The following is a 13,631-nucleotide window of genomic DNA, read 5'->3' on the forward strand; positions in this document are numbered from 1 at the left end:
ACTTTAGGATGCGTGTCAGCTATGGCTCAATTGGTAACATGCTTTTGTCTCGCAGCCTCCAGGCTCAAATCCTACTCCAGGGCTTGAGAACATCATTCAAGGCTTCCAATCCAACGTAGTATTAAGGCAGTGCTACTGTCGGAGGTGCTATCTTTTGGGTGAGACGTCAAACTTAGGCAGCACCTGCTGCTCTGGTGGGTATAAAATGTTCCATGGCACTACTTTGAAAAAGCGCAACTAGGTTATCCCTTATGTCCTGACCAATCCGTCAATGAACATCACAAAAAAAAGGCCATCATTTTACGCTCCCATGTTCCCCACCCCCAAGTGGGTTCTGAGGTAGGGGTGGCATGTTAAATTGTAAAATTGCACAGAGGAAATTTCCTCCCTTTCCCACTGTGATGAATGTAAGAAATTGTCATATTTTACATTTTTTGCAGGAATGTTATTAAAACCTGGGTTAAAGTATGTCCGCTAAAGCTGTGATTAAGGGGTCCTAAAGGTGAGGTAATCAATAATTTTGCAGGTGATGTGTTCTGCTGATAGATTTGAGAACCATTTACTTGTTTACAGCTAGATAGCTAATGAACTATTTGGCACAAGCTAACGGCCACGCTGCGCCGGAAAAGCAACTCACCAAGGTACAGCATGACCGATGAAAGCCGGGAGACCCCACTCCCAGGATCTACCTGGCTCTGCTCGCCATGCCTTGCAAGATCCAACGCAATCTTGTGAGATGTTACGATGTGAATCCCGCTGCAAATCTGCATATTAGAGCTAGGCAGTTAGCCTTTCTCGAATGGGCAGATTCCCGAGGTACCGGAGGCTTTGGCATTTATCCTCTTCACCTCACAGACCTCGGGTGAGTGCCGTGCAGCACAGGTCCTCACAAATGGGGACCAGATGGGATGGCATTTGTGCAGGTCTCCTGGGGGATCAGAGGCCCCCAGCTGCATACCCTTTGGACAAGCTAGTGCCCTGCACTGCGGGTGCCACCTGAGCACCCTGTCAGTGCCACCTGAGTGCCAGCCTGGCAGTACCATATTGCCCAGGTGGCACTGCCAGCTGGCATGGGTACTGCCAGGCCTGGTTACTGCCAGGCCTGGTTACTGCCAGGCCTGGTTGGCACTGCCGAGGCAGTGCCTGGCATGGGTGCCCGATCTCTCGCTACACTGGGGAGTTCCAGCAAAGCAGAGCTCCCCACTGTACAAAACAGAGCTATGTGCAGCTTCGGCCACGCATTTCCCATTCAGGCCCCTTATACACGGCAGCACGGTAGCATTGTGGGCAGCACGGTAGCATTGTGGATAGCACAATCGCTTCACAGCTCCAGGGTCTCGGGTTCGATTCTGGCTTGGGTCACTGTCTGTGCGGAGTCTGCACACCCTCCCCGTGTGTGCGTGGGTTTCCTCCGGGTGCTCTGGTTTCCTCCCACAGTCCAAAGATGTGCAGGTTAGGTGGATTGGCCATGCTAAATTGCCCTTAGTGTCCAAAATTGCCCTTAGTGTTGGGTGGGGTTACTGGGTTATGGGGATAGGGTGGAGGTGTTAACCTTGGGTAGGGTGCTCTTTCCAGGAGCCGGTGCAGACTTGATGGGCCGAATGGCCTCCTTCTGCACTGTAAATTCTATGTAACAGCGCGAGTCGCATTGAATAGACGTGTTTCTCGGCACTCAGAGCGCCAGGAAACACGTGGCTAAACACGCTCGCTAGGGGACTTTGTTCCCTTTTGGGAGAATTGTGCCCATCGTTTACATTCAAAGGATAACTGGGGTGAAATAATTTCTATGGGGTCCTGGCTAAACATGCCATGGAACATCTTTTGAGAGGAGACAAAAGAATGCCTTGAGGGTTGGGTACCGATGATGTAATTAAGGGGAGGAGCCAGGTCAGTCTGAAAAGTTAGATCTTCATAGGATTTTAATCTGAACAGAGGTATTTCCATTTTGGCCCTGAAACTTTCTCCCTTCAAAGATTCTAAAAGTAGAAACCTGGTTGTTAACTTTATTCAGGAGTGACATTTGAACTATATTGGTTTGTTTAATTTAAATATAGTGTCAGGTTTAGAAAGTAAGTTACAGGTTTCTTCTTTCACTTAATTATTGTTGTAAGTGTTAACTGTAAAGCTATTTCTCTTGTTAATGTGGTTAATTCTGAGTTAAATTAAAGTTTGTTTTAACATAAAAGATACCTATTGGTCAGTGTTATCACTCCTGTGGTACAGTAACCTTTCCTCACAGTTTTACAAATTGAAAAGAGTTAAGCTCTCGCCCGGGATCCCAACATCACTCACCCCAAACTGGTACCATTTTTACGGTTGCCTTTTCCTAATTAAGGCCTTTAATGCCCACTTAAGGCTCTTTTCCTTCCCAGCTGAATTTTTTGGCTAGTGGTGGATGACAGCCGAGTGTGGGGGGAGGCCAGAAATAAAGGGAGCTGGATCCTGGGCGGCAAGTGCAGAAATACCCCTCCATCAGGAGTCCCCTTCCAACGGGGCACCCTTCACTTATGGCCCAATAACCTACGTACCTCTCTTCCCCCTCCCCAGCCTACTCTCCAAGACCTCAATCGCTCCCCTTGGCTCCCTCCTGACCCTCCCTACCCTCACCGCCTGGATACCTGACACATTTCTCCAGTGCCCTGGACTTAGGCTCCACAGGCTTCTTGCAGTGCTTTTTGTCTCAAAGATATTTCTGTCTTATTTCCCCAAGAGTCTGAACCTGGACTTTATTTGTCTCAAGGTTCCAGAATTCTCTATTCTGCTCCACTTTCTTTTGCATTGCGCAGTGCAAAATGGTCAGACCAATTTAAAAACCTTATTCATTTCAGAACTGGGTTTTAAAAATAAGCACTTCAGTCAGAAGTTGGATTTTAAATTAGCGAACGTACCACAGGTGTGGCACCACAAGAGCCGCAAGCAGGAAAACATGCAATCCTTCAATGAGAAGTTTGGCTGAAAATGCCACGGCTCAATTAAATCTGCAGCCACCTTCAGCAGCACTGACTAGTGGTTTACCAATGGGTGCTGTCTGTTTATCAAGTACTGCTCTTTACAGTTGGCGAGTAACACTATCAATTGTATGTTGTTCCCCAGAGACAGATTCCCTCCCGGCTCTGGATGTCAGTGAAGATTTCATCACATGGTGGAGCTTCCTGTTCTAGCCACTTAACGATCCACGAGTGGACAACATTCTGATTGTCAGGGTGCAGAGCAAACAAGGGGCTTATTGAAAATGAAATGAAAATCGCTTATTGTCACGAGTAGGCTTCAGTTAAGTTCCTGTGAAAAGCTCCTAGTCACCACATTCCGGCGCCTGTCCGGGGAGGCTGGTACGGGAATCGAACCGTGCTGCTGGCCTGCTTGATCTGCTTTAAAAGCCAGCGATTTAGCCCAGTGAGCTAAACCAGCCCCTAACTTTTTGAGTTTTCCAACAGTAATCGGACGAAAGGGGGTAATGCACCAGTTGATGGTGACTGGCAGTTAACTGCCAAGCATTCTTCTTTCTGTCTGCAAAGATCAGGGCCCTGTATATTAATGTATGTAGCTTCCAGTACATGCAAATACACAACACTGCAAGCCTGACTGACAATTTTAAATTTGTTGTCATGTGTAATTCTTGGCACACTAAGGATTATTTAGCAAATATTGTCCAATTGCAGAATAACATTTAATATTGAACACTGTGGGCCAGTATTTCCCCACCACGTTGCACCTGGCGCTGATCCCATTGCATCGGGTGCATCACAAGTGAGGCCCAGGATGGGTTTTGCGCCGAGCCACATGTGAGTCACATCGTGAGTCTGGCGCGTTCTGGATCACGCACTTGATGGGGGGGGGGGGGGCTTGGAGGTGATTGGAGACTCCCTGGGTGGTCAGAGGACATGGCAGGACCCCCCCCCCCCCCCTTTCAGGACTCCCCTCTTCAGCCCCCTCAACCTTCAGGACACCACCTTCACCCTCCCACCCTTCATGACCCCTATTCACCCAATCCCCCCCCCCCCCCCCCCCCCTTCATGGGCATGGCCTCCTCAGGTCATGCCCCTTGGCAGTGTCAAACCTGGTGACTGTAGTTTATTAGGCTCAACCAAGGACCTCGGGTATTTTAAATAATATCTCATTTCAGCTGTGTTGCGACTCTGGGTCAAGTGGGTCTGGAATTGACCGCGCACTAGCCCAGGGTGTCGCGACACGTCAAGGGAGAAGAGTTCATTTTACTCCTCGGTTTCAACTGTGAATTTGAACGCAGGGTGGAGCCCATTAAGACTTGCAAGGCAATTATTACATGCAGCTGCAGATTTAGATATAGCAAGCGTATCACCCCGATAACAGAAATATGCAGGGGTAGGAGGGTAGGAGTCATTTCATTGAAGATACATTTCTCATGGAGCCCAACAAAGGTGTTTCTGAGAGCTGGGGCTCGAGGGAATCTCACGGTAACACCATCAATTTTGGCATACATTGTGCCATTAAAACTCGATTCAATTGCACAAGTTGCCGAATTCATAAGCTCAATGAATACAGATTCACACAATGATGGCAGGTTTAGATTCAGATGATAATAGTGCACCATGGCCTTTTCTTATGTATGGTCCTTCGTAGCTGACTGAAATTTACCTCAGGAACCTAAGCGGGAACTGGGAGTGAGTTTCTTACCAGACCAGAAAATTGCAGAGAAGAGAAATGAGGCCTGTAGGTAAGCGCTTTTGAAAAAAACTCTCCTTTTAATCTTTCTTTCTGGAGCCAGGTAGCAGAAACTCCCCTCCTTGACTCGCAAAGAAACTTAAGGCCATCCCTGTCAATGACTCACTCATGTCACGTCCACTGCCTCCACCACCCCTGCACCCCATCTCCACAGCTGCCTTATCACCAGTTCCCCACAAGATGGCCCCAGTAGCCAATCCGACCACTGAGCTGCTCTCTGAACAGCCTCCCAGTCCACCACCTACTGCCCAAAGTGGAAAGGAAGTTAACTGGTGGGAATTAAATGAATCCCAGGTGCAAAAATTGACCTGGTCTCAGTCTGCCACATACAGCTAATAGTTACAATTAAGGCCTTTGTTTCTGTTTCATTAGCAGGGTACCAGGCAAGAACTTACACGGATTAAGAAATATTGCTGTGTCTCTAAAATATCACACATAAACTTAATTAGACTTCCACAGTTAGTAACCATTTTGATGTAAAATCAGGTTATTTATGATTTACTTATCTGGAAACCCCATTATTGGATAATGAGGAATCAATGTCCAGATCCTGACAAAATACATGAATATGTTTTGTGAGGTGCTCCATAGTGCATTTTGCAAGTGTTCTCATGTTGATAAAGTATTCAGCAAGGGCAGACAAAATTACCCTTCAGTTTTATATCAAAATATGAAGGAGTGGTTGATGAAGGTTATATCAAATTCACAGCGGAACAATATCTTCTGCTTGTTTTGAAAGTTGTGTAATGTATGTATTGAAGATTTTGCTAAGATGTGAGCAGTTTTTCTCATGTTTTAAACTGTTCAAAATGGTTTTGGGCGGTGGCCCAGCTCGGCGGCCCAGCTCGGCAACCCGGCTCGGCGGCCCGGCTCGGCAACCCGGCTCGGCGGCCTGGCTCGGCAACCCGGCTCGGCGGCCCGGCTCGGCAACCCGGCTCGGCGGCCCGGCTCGGCAACCCGGCTCGGCGGCCCGGCTCGGCAACCCGGCTCGGCGGCCTGGCTCGGCAACCCGGCTCGGCGGCCCGGCTCGGCAACCCGGCTCGGCGGCCCGGCTCGGCAACCCGGCTCGGCGGCCCGGCTCGGCAACCCGGCTCGGCGGCCCGGCTCGGCAACCCGGCTCGGCGGCCCGGCTCGGCAACCCGGCTCGGCGGCCCGGCTCGGCAACCCGGCTCGGCGGCCCGGCTCGGCAACCCGGCTCGGCGGCCCGGCTCGGCAACCCGGCTCGGCGGCCCGGCTCGGCAACCCGGCTCGGCGGCCCGGCTCGGCAACCCGGCTCGGCGGCCCGGCTCGGCAACCCGGCTCGGCGGCCCGGCTCGGCAACCCGGCTCGGCGGCCCGGCTCGGCAACCCGGCTCGGCGGCCCGGCTCGGCAACCCGGCTCGGCGGCCCGGCTCGGCAACCCGGCTCGGCGGCCCGGCTCGGCAACCCGGCTCGGCGGCCCGGCTCGGCAACCCGGCTCGGCGGCCTGGCTCGGCAACCCGGCTCGGCGGCCTGGCTCGGCAACCCGGCTCGGCGGCCCGGCTCGGCAACCCGGCTCGGCGACCCGGCTCGGCAACCCGGCTCGGCGGCCCGGCTCGGCAACCCGGCTCGGCGGCCCGGCTCGGCAACCCGGCTCGGCGGCCTGGCTCGGCAACCCGGCTCGGCGGCCCGGCTCGGCGGCCCGGCTCGGCAACCCAGCTCAGCGGCCCTGCGGCCCGGCTCGGCGACTCTGCGGCCCGGCTCGGCAACCCAGCTCGCCGACCCGGATCAGCGGCCCGGCTCGCCGGCTCGGCGACTCTGCTGCCCGGCTCGGCAACCCGGCTCGGCGGCCCGGCTCGGCGGCCCGGCTCGGCAACCCGGCTCGGCAACCCAGCTCGGCAACCCAGCTCGGCGGCCCGGCTCGGCAACCCAGCTCGGCGGCCCGGCTCGGCGGCCTGGCTCGGCGGCCCAGCTCCGCGGCCCGGCTCGTCGACACAGCTCCGCGGCCCAGCTCCGCGGCCCGGCTCGTCGACACAGCTCGGCGACCCAGCTCGGTGGCACCGCATGTCAGTACAGCTCCAAACTGTCACAGTTCCCTCAAGATCACTTCTTAATTCTTTTTCTAGGCGCCATTCTTTCCACAATTAAAATTTCCATGTCCAAAGTGTCATTTTGATGGAGAAAGAAACCAGGAAATTACACACGAAAATATTGGACTTTAAGTAAGATCTAAGTTTTTTTTAAATTGATACAAACCCAAAGGTGGATGAGAATGTACAGTTCAGCCTCTGAGAGGATTGGTGTCTCTCTAAGAGACAATGTAATTCTTTCCCTTTTCCTGACAAGTTACTGCACAAAGCATCCACAGACCGATCACTATCTCTGATAAAGATATTGGGACATTTGGCCATCACAGCTCGAGGGATCCTGTATGTAATCATAGAAACCCTACAGTGCAGAAGGAGGCCATTTGCCCCATCAAGTCTTCACCAATCCTCCACTCCCCTGCCCACTCTACAACTCCATAACCTAACCTGCACATTGCTGGACTCTGAGGGGCAATTTAGCACAGCCAAACCACCTAACCGGCGCATCTTTGGGAACTAAGGGGCAATTTATCATTGCCAATCCACCTAATCCATACATCTTTGGATTGTAGGAGGAAACCAGAGCACCTGGAGGAAACCCACGCAGCCACGGAGAGAAAGTGCCCAAGGCCGGAATTGAACTTGGGTCCCTGGCGCTGGGAGGCAGCAGAGCTAACCACTGAGCCACCATGCCGCCCTCCAGTTGGCTTAAACAAGTAATCGACTTAAAGCCAGCATAAAATGCTGCCCCAGTGTCGGTGTGTGTTCTGTGAGGATAAGGAGTTGGACATTTCTCACACTGCACGTGTGTGACAGAGTAACATATACAGCCAGCAGTGCCCCTGCAAAATATCCATTTTTGCAGGTATATCTCTCTTCTGCAACTGTGGGAGTCAGCCCAGCCAGCAAAAAGGATTGCAGCTGAAAAGAGAACTGGGGAATTTCACTGTCAAACTGCAGCACACTGGAATCAAAGAGCTAACTATTTGCCTGCTGAGGTCAACTCGACTGGAACGTGGAAACTGATGATCTGCCTCCTGAAGTCAACCCGACTGGAATTTTGAATCATAAGAGCCGTGTGCTTCATCATCTACTCCTTGTGAATCGAGGACTACTCTCTATACCTTTCTGTTTCTATTTACTTACTACTGGACTCAATTCGCACTCTAATCTATATGAGTGTATATCCATGGGTTTTCCCATTTTTCTCCTTACCTTTTGAATGGTTAATAAACTCACTCTTGTCTTTAACTTAAGAAAGACTGGCTAAATTAGCTCCCTTTAAACATAACTATTGGGTCTATCGGGCCCTGTAAGGGAGCCTTGTTCGATTAAACCTTGCTACTATCATCAGAAGGGGTTGAATAAAGACAGCTATTTTCCCTCACACAGGTTTGTAATAATGCGGCAGTCTCCCAGCCTGACGGTGACAAATTGAGGGGTATCGCCCAGATCAACAACTTCTGAGGAACTTCGCTTGGAGGTGGTCGGAACAAATAGAACATAGAACATAGAACAGTACAGCACAGAACAGGCCCTTCGGCCCTCGATGTTGTGCCGAGCAATGATCACCCTACTCAAACCCACATATCCACCCTATACCCGCAACCCCCTTAACCTTACTTTTTAGGACACTACAGGCAATTTAGCTTGGCCAATCCACCTAACCCGCACATCTTTGGACTGTGGGAGGAAACCGGAGCACCCGGAGGAAACCCACGCACACACGGGGAGGACATGCAGACTCCGCACAGACAGTGACCCAGCCGGGAATCGAACCTGGGACTCTGGAGCTGTGAAGCATTTATGCTAACCACCATGCTACCGTGCTGCCCCACGGTAACTGTGCAATGCATGGCAGTGCATGCAATGCAATGCATGGATAGAGATCCACTCTATACCTCATAGTCACTGACAGCCTTTCCCATCCACTCTATTCAGACCCCTCACACTTTTGTACATCTCAATCAAATTTCCCCGAGCCTCTTCTGTTCCACAGGCGGCACTGTGGCACAGTGGTTAGCACTGCTGCCTCAGTGAACTGAACACAATACTCGCGTTGCGGCCTAGCTAATGTTCTAAATAGGTCCAGCATAACCAGCCTGCTCTTACATTCTATGTGTCAGCTAATAAAGGATTCCATATGCCTCCTTATCCACCTTATTAGCCTGTCCTTTGGGGACCGGTGGACATTCCTCCGAGGTCCCTTACTTCCTCTACATCGCTCAGAATGCTACCATTCACTGTGCATTCTTTTGCCTTGTTTGAGTTTCCCAAATGCATCAGCTCACACTTCACTGGGTTGAATTCCATTTGCCGCTTTTCTGCTCGCCTGACCTGTTCATTGATACCTTCCAGCAGTCTACAGTCCTCATTATCTACCACATCGCCAATTTTTGAGTCGTCTGTAAACCTCTTGATCTTTCCCCCTACATTTAAGTCCAAGTGTGTGGTATAGGAAGGGTCAGCATGGGAGCGGATGGCTGCAGCGTCCTGTAAGGGTACAAACTTAAGGGCATTGTTGGTGGTGCCTCTGTGGTTTCCGCCAGCCAGGTACTCCATGGGTGTGTGGCGGCGGCGGCCTCGATGGTGGGGGGACAGTGGTGACAGCACCGGAGGTTGGAGGATGCTTCGATGTGGACACTTCTGCGGGAATCATAGATTTGCACGGGGGGGGGGCTTAGACGCGGGGTTTCGACGGTGGCGGTGGGCAGGGATCGAACAATTTGGGGACTTTTTTGTGTGGGCAGCTTTTCAAGTTTAGAGGAACTGGAAGAGGAGTATGCTTCCCAGTGGGAATGGGTTCCGGTACTTACAGGTGCGGGATTATGTGAGGAAGCAGGTGTTGTCCTTTCCCGACCTGCCGACCTTGGAGCTGCAGGACAAGGCGGTATCCAAAGCAGGAGTGGGGGAGGGTAAGGTATCCAAGATTTTTAAAGAGTTAATGGACTGAGAAGGAGAGCCGTTAGAAGTTCAACGGAAATGGGAGGAGGAGTTGGAGGAGGGTGGGGAAATGGAGGCTGGGTTGTGGGAGGAGGCTTTGAGAAGGGTGAACGCATCTCCCCCCCCCCCCCCCCCCCATGTGCCAGGCTTAGCTTTATTCAAGGTAGAGCATAGGGCGTTTTTGATGGTGGCCAGGATGAGCAGGTTCTTTGACGGGGTGGAGGATAGGTGTGGACGGTGCGCAGAGAGGCCTGCGAACCATGTTCACATGTTTTGGGCATGGCCAAAGCTGAGAGGGTTCGTGGATGTTATGGCTGAGGTGCTAAAGGTGAAGGTGGTCCCGAGTCCAGAAGTGGCGATATTTAGAGTGGCGGAAGACCGAGGAGTCCAGGGGGCGAGAGAGGCCAATGTCTTGGATTTTGCCTCCGTGGTAGCTCGGAGACGGATTTTATGGGAGTGGTGGGATTTGGGGCCGTCGGAGCCGGGGATTTGGGTGAGTGACCTGGCGGAGTTCCTTCGGCTGGAAAAAGTTCCCCTTGAGACGATCAGTGGATGGGTCTGTCCGGAGGTGTAAGCCGTTTATCAACTTCTTCATGGACAGTTAAGATGTCAGCGGCAGAGGAGGGGGGATAAATGGGGTTAAAATGGTGGAGGTAGGATGGGCGGAGGGGAACTGCAGGGAAGGTGGGGCATTTGGGTGTTATTTATTTGTTATGAGGTTTCCTGTTTGTTTATATTCTGGTTGTATATACAAAATGCCTTAATAAAAATATTTTTCTAAAAAATGGAGCGGAATCTTTGATTGAATGTATTATTTGAGAAACCTCGACTGGATTTAAGAATGCAAAGCACTTCAGGAAAGAGGTATTGTGAGAGAAAATTTTAAAACGTGTTTTGGAATAGAGTTTGAAAACTCTTACATGACATTCATTTGGGGGGATTCTGAGGAGACATCCGCAAAAAATTCACTTGGGATTCAGAATGGAGAGTGTATTTGATCATCATCATCCTGTGTGCTTAAAAGGGACTTTGTACTTCAGCAATTTTTCGGGGTACAAATTAAACGAGAAGAAAAGCGAGATGTTCGTGATCCAAGCTAAAGGGCAGGAAAGGAGACTGGGAGAGCTTCTGCTTAAGGTGGTGGAAAAGAGCTTTTGGTCCCTAGGTATTCAGGTGGCTCGAAACTGGGATGCCCTCCACAAGCTTAACTTATCCCGGTTGGTAGAGCAGATGGAGGCGGACTTAAAAAAGATGGGACATGCTCCCGCTTTCTCAAGATGATGTTCCTCCCCAGATTCCTGTTCGTCTTCCAGTGCATTCCCATCTTCATCCCTAAGTCCTTATTTAAGCGGTGAACAAGATCATCTCGGGATTTGTATGGGCAAATAAGACCCCGTGAGTAAAGAGACTGTATCTAGAGTGCAGTCGGGCGGGCGGGGGGGGGCCTTAGTTTAATCCAGTTTAAGGTTGTCCACCAGGCACACATTATGGCAACCAGGATGGGCAAGCTCTTTGGGGTTGAGGATAGATATGCGAGGTGTGCGAGAAGCCCAGCAGCCCATGTCCAAATGTTCTGGGCATGCCCGGCTCTTAAGGGATTCTGGCAGGGATTTGCTAAGGCAATGTCCAAGATCTTAGACACGCGGGTGGTGCCGAGTCCAGAGATAGCGATCTTTGGTGTGTCAGACGATCCGGGAGTTCAGGAAGTGAAAGAGGCCGACGTTCTGGCCTTTGCCTCCCTGGTAGCCTGGAGTCGGATCCTTTTAATGTGGAGGGACTCGAAGCCCCCGAGTGTAGAGACCTGGGTTAGTGACATGGCTGGGTTTCTCAAGCTGGAGAAAATAAAGTTTGCCTCGAGAGGGTCCATGGCGGGGTTCTCTCGGAGGTGGCAGCCGTTCCTCGACTTTCTAGGAGAGCAGTAAAGGTCAGTAGCAGCAGCAACCCGGGGGAGGATGTTACATGTTTTTTTTCTGTATACACTGTTAACGATTACCTTGTTGTGTTAAATGTTGTTAACGGTTATGCAAAAATTATGTTTTGATAAAAATATGAATAAAAATAATTTTTTAAAAAGGGACTTTGTGTGTTAATGAGACCATTGTAGTTTCCGATACGCTTTGTAATCTTATGTTAATCTTAAAATTTGTCTGTATTTGTTAAACCAAGGTGGGGAATAAAGGAGTGTTGCATTATAATCTAATTGTTCCATGTTCAATAAATGTTCCTTTCTTGTTAAAACTAATTAGCGGTCCTGCGATTCTATTCCTCCACGTTTACTTGAAAAAAAATAAAAGTTACACCCATTTGAGCCAGGATTCCATTCTGGCATCTTCCCTTCCAGTTATAACATCAACTGGATCGTAACATTACTCATATTAATTTTTTTTCTGTTTTTGGAGGAAGATGAATATTGACAGGAAACAAAGTCTTAATTTGGAAAGCAGATGGAATGTAAGGAGAGGAATAAGAAAGTAATAATCTTTATTAGTGTCACAAATAGGCTTACATTAACATTGCAATGCAGTTACTGTTGAAAAGCTCCGAGTGGTCACACTCCGGTGCCTGTTCAGATACACTGAGGGAGAATTCACAATGTCCAATTCACCTAACAAGCACGTCTTTCGGGACTTGTGGGAGGAAACCGGGGCATGCGGAGAAAACCCAAGCAGACACGGGTAGAACGTGCAGTCTCCACACAGATTGTGACCGAAGCGGGAATCGAATCCAGGTCCCTGGAGCTGTGAAGCAACAGTGCTAACCACTGTGCTACCGTGCAGTACGAAGAAGTGAAACTGGCAATTTAATAAGCCCCTGTCTGGTCTACTAGATAAATATAGCAATGCCATAAAAGAATCCTCAAGCACAGCTAGTCTGGGATGTGAAAAAGATCAAATTGGTACAGCAACGAATGCTTCTCTTTAATTCAGGAAACAGAATGTCGGTGGAAGCGTCTAGAGCTTGTCAGCTCCTTCTATCAGTTTTCTGCAATCTCAGTAACAAGGAGGCAGTCATTACTCTGCCAACCTGGAATCTTCCCCTTCCCACGCTAGCTGCTTGTGGCTTTCCTTATGTTGCTATTGTATCTATCTGGCATTAGCTGGCCTGACAGAGACCAGCATTAAATAAACCAGCTAATTTGCACATGCCATTATGGGCTCCAATTTCCTCTGAGCAAATGCAATATATCACTGCTATGAGCAGATGCATAAAAGCTCACATTTTGGAGCTCTGAATTGCAGCAAAAAAACAATCATTTGCTCTATTCTACAGATGCAACTTGGTTGTAAATGCATTATAGCTTAGCTATCCTCCAGCTCGAAGGCTTTGGGCTTTCAATGTGTGGATTTATTTTACTGATCAGAACCTAGGGTACTGTGAAATTCAAGCTGTTACAGCGGAAGCATAACAACTGTTGTACTGGCACTGCCAGCCAAGCACCTGCGGTTGGGTGCAAGTGAAGGTGATGCAGTCAAATCAAAGCAAGAAGTCATAACTTCATACTTTGATTTTTGGATCCAATTCGTGCTCAGCCAACATTGGATTTCTAATTGTTATAGTGTGCACACTAATATGTATACTGACATTAGTAAGAGGGTGATGTCATCAGTAAACGCGGGCATGGATGGGTTGTTGTTGTAGTCCAAGAGGTTCGGTTGAAGGACGTGTTCATCACTGCAGCCAGGTTGTGTGTGCACGCTGTGCCGTTTAGTTTATATTTTTGAAACGATGCGTCCACCTTGCCAAGTGACTACATCTTTTTGGCAACGAGGATAAAGTTCTGAGCTTCAGCCTGTTCAATAAGGTTTTGCGGCCTAGCTAGTTTGAACGGGTCTGCCACGTGCCCAGCACTTCAGTGAAATGAAGAGGGCTCCGGCCCACGGCTACGGGAGTACGGCAACAAAAACCAAGTCAGCAGCATCATAGCTATATCGGTGAGTTTGTG

The 13,631-nt window shown here is 50.0% G+C and overlaps 1 protein-coding gene across 1 annotated transcript in view; it reads right to left on the minus strand.

The window, feature by feature from the left end:
• Positions 1 to 13,631, minus strand: part of LOC119977218 — a 469,907-nt gene that overhangs the window by 223,569 nt on the left and 232,707 nt on the right. The gene's annotated exons all lie outside the window — the stretch shown is intronic.

This window comes from Scyliorhinus canicula, chromosome 14 (assembly GCF_902713615.1).
Source record: "Scyliorhinus canicula chromosome 14, sScyCan1.1, whole genome shotgun sequence".
Taxonomy (NCBI): domain Eukaryota; kingdom Metazoa; phylum Chordata; class Chondrichthyes; order Carcharhiniformes; family Scyliorhinidae; genus Scyliorhinus; species Scyliorhinus canicula.